We start from the raw sequence: 3,963 nt of genomic DNA, 5'->3' as shown, positions 1-3,963 counted from the left end.
AACTCGATAAACAAAACAACAACTTGATAAACAAAACAAAACGAAGTGTACTTCGGACGATCTGGGCAATGGAACGCATCCGAAACAGAGGGAAATAGAGGCCTTCGACACACCCGTTGCATGGAAATGCTTGAAACTTTCCCTCGGAGGGTAAAACAGGGCTAAGGACACACATTGGGGCATGGCCGGCCACTTTTGGGAGCCGGCCGGCAAGATTCATTGCAGAGAGGAGGCCGCCGGCCAGGTTTTGAAAAAGAAATGGCCGGCCTGCCAGAAAAGGTGGCCGGCCGGCCACTTAGTCCAGCAACCGTCAAGTTTTTGACACTTGTCCCCCGAATAGTGTTTTTTCCTCTTTAAAAGCCTTAGCTCCGTGGTTCATTCAATTCATCTTAGTTTTGCACAAAAATGGAGGTGTTTCTCGTTGAAAATCTCACAGCTTGGATCGCTTCTCTGGATGGTTCGGAAAAGTTGAACTTCCAGGGTTTCGGCTTGAATGCACTGTTCACGCTGAGTCGCATTCCGCTACATCTCCCTTTCCTCCATGCCGCGGCGAGGTTTTGGAACCCGGTGACGCATGTCTTTAGCTTCGGCGGGCAAGAGGTATGTCCAACTTTTGAAGATTTTCAAGTTTTGATGGAATCTGAATGTCATGAAGAGATCTTGCCCCAGTTCCGCTTTGGCCATGCCCAAGCTTTAGGGCGGATGTGTGGACTCACCGCGCATGACACTCGGTCTCTGATCTGTAATGGGGAACTGGATATCCTCGGTTTGATTCATCGCTTCTCTGACGCCGGTGACCGCAGCAACCATTATTGGCAAGGCTTCCGGCACTACGCCCTTTGCTTGTGCCTGCTATCTCACTTTCTGCTTTCTCCAGGCTTTGGCGGATTTAGCATTCGTCTCATTGAAGTTGCTCAAGGCTTGAAAGAAGGAAAGAGCTGCATTGCCATGACCTTGGCCGAGACACTGATGGGCTTAGATTCTATCTATCGCCGGGAGACGACTAGATTTGTTGGGAGTCCACTGCTGCTACAGGTAATGTTTTCCACCCAAACTTACATATGTATTTGCTCACATCACTCGGCCCTCAGGCTCGGTTTTTCTCACAAAACCCTTTTCTAACTTTTCTCTCACCGTACATCTCTCTATTCTTTATTCTCTCATTTTTCATCCCTCCCCCAGGTATGGTTGATGGACAAATTGCAGGTTGTGGACTCTTGCCCAGCCTACTCAGCTCGAGGCTATTTCTTTCGGTAGCGCCTAGTCGATGCCCCTGATGAAAGGTGGTGGTTTGACTGGATGTGCAACTTGTCTGCAGGTCGCATTGCTTGGCGTTGTCCTTGGCTCAATCTCCCGGCAATGAGCTATAGCATGTCCCGGCTGATCGGGATCCAGTTGATTGGTCTGACCCACTGTGTGTTCTACTTTCCGTTCCGATTCCTGCGCCAGTTCGGTCATGATCAGATTTGCCCGCCAGAGGGGATTGAGTACCCGGCTGCTTTCCCGGTCCGAGGTGCACAGCTTGCCCGATATGTCACAGCATGGAGGATTAGAGAGCTCCTGGCTCTTGCTCCCACTTTCAGTTGCACTTTGTCTGACGAGTGCTTGGATTGGCTCAACGAGGAGGCACAGGTTGGGCCTAGCTTGGCGTCAGAGGCTTTGACCAGCTCTGGGAGGGGGCGTAGGGATACTTGACTTGACTATGCCCCGGATTTATTGCTTTATTAGTACTTTCAAGTTTTCTTTATGAATGTAATAAAAAGCAACTTCGATTGTATGCAAGAGCAGGAGAACTCTGTTTTGAAATCAATGAAATTGAAGGTTGTGGTATTGAAAATTTTCCGCTTTGGTCCAAAAATGGTCTTAGTTATAAAAAGATTAATTTGAACAAAGTCAACTTTTATTAAAACTTTTCAAAACCATTTTCGATATGGATCAGAACTGGACACGCCTAAGATCTGTCATTGAGATGCATAACCCCAGATCCCTGCGACTGGAAAATTGCCCCTAGTCTGAAGAGTACCGCGGCACTGCATGGCAACGGAAAGTTGCCCCTAGTCTGAATAGCACTGCACCGTTGTGGCAACGGAAAGTTGCCCCTAGTCTGAATAGCACTGCACCGTTGTGGCAACGGAAAGTTGCCCCTAGTCTGAATAGCACTGCACCGGAGATCACGATAAATGCTGATGGATAAAGATGATTGAGATGGTCAAAATGGACAAAGTTGATCGGGGAAAAGTTTATGGCTGAACTTCAGGGTGAAGTTGCCTACGTATCCCAAAGATGGGAATCAAGCCTTACGTAATTCAGGCTTAGGTTCACTCGGGTATTTTCACTCTCCTTTTACGCTCTAACTTTTGCCAAAGGTCGCCCTTTGCGGGTTTTCAACCTTGTGAGCTCAGTTTTTATATTTTCCAATTTTTTGTGCTCTAACTTTTGCCTAGGTCGCCCTTTCGGGTTTTCGGCCTAGCAAGCCTCTCAGGGGTAATATTTCTTCAACTTGTCCATGTTGATCGGTTGGGAGAACTCTAGGCCATCTAGATCCATCAGAACCACAGCTCCACCTGACCAGATAGCTTTGATGATGTAGGGACCAGTCCAATTGGGTTTGAACTTGCCCCTTGGGTTGTGGATGGGAGCTCAGTTGTCCTTGAGCACCAAATCTCCTTCATTTAGATTCCTGGACTTAACTTTCTTATTGAAAGCCCGGGCAATTCTGCGCTGATAACCTTGAACATGATACAGTGCTTTCAGTCTTCTCTCGTCAAAAAGCATGAGTTCCTCAAATTTGCTCTGCTGCCAATCTGCTTCGGCTATTTGACACTCAGCCAATACTCGTAACGACGGAACCTCAATCTCGATAGGTAGAACGGGCTCCATCCCATAAACCAATGAATACGGAGTCGCTCCGGTAGAAGTTATGATTGAAGTCTTGTAGCCCCACAGAACAAATGGCAGCTTATCTGGCCAATCCCGGTCGGTTTCCACCATCTTCTGCAGTATGTGCTTGATATTCTTGTTGGCGGCCTCGACCGCTCCGTTGGTTTGCGGCCGGTATGTAGATGACTTATGGAAAGCCACGTTGTATTTCTCCAACAAGTCAATCACTTCCTTCTTAAAGTGGGAACCATTATCTGAAACGACCTCGTTCAGGACCCCATAGCGACAAATGATGTTGTTTCTGATAAACTTTGCAACGTGTGACGCCTTCAACACCGCATACGATTGGGCCTCAACCCACTTCGTGAAATAATCTATCGCAACCAGGATGAACTCATGCCCATTCGACCCCTTTGGAGTGACAGCCCCAATCACATCGATTCCCCAAACTGAAAATGGCCATGGTGAAGTCATGTTGTACAGCTTCGATGGCGGGATGTTCATGCGGTTTGCATGAATCTGACACTTGTGGCATCGCCGAACAAAACTAATACAATCCTCCTCCATGGTGGCCCAGTAGTAACCCTGTCTGAGGATCTTTCGTGCTAGCATTACTCCGTTCATATGCGCACCGCATTCTCCTCCATGGATGGCCTCCATCAGGCGCTTCGATTCCTCGGCTTCAACACACAGCTTGTGCATTCCCAGATGACCTCTCTTATACAGCTTACCCCCACAGATGATGAACTGAACGACCATTCTTCTGATTGCCTTTTTATCCTTGGCATTTACCCCTGGCGGGTATGCTTCATTTTCCAAGAAATTCCAAATGTCGTAATACCAGGGGTTTTCGTCCTGAACCTCATCTATAGCAGTGATCGACTCATAGGCTGGCGCAAATTTCTGGTCAATGACAACTGGACGCATCCGGATTCCAAACGGGATGTCTATCATGGAAGATAGAGTTGCTAAAGAATCTGCGAACCTGTTATTCTCTCTTGGAAGATGAGCAAAGTTTAGCTTTTCAAACCGAGGAATTAACAAGTCCAAGGTCTGGTGGTACATCATCATCTTTTCTTCTTT

The sequence above is a fragment of the Camellia sinensis genome, chromosome 13 (genome assembly GCF_055761805.1).
Source record: "Camellia sinensis isolate YWXY chromosome 13, ASM5576180v1, whole genome shotgun sequence".
Classification (NCBI taxonomy): domain Eukaryota; kingdom Viridiplantae; phylum Streptophyta; class Magnoliopsida; order Ericales; family Theaceae; genus Camellia; species Camellia sinensis.
Note: the sequence above shows the minus strand (reverse complement) of the source record.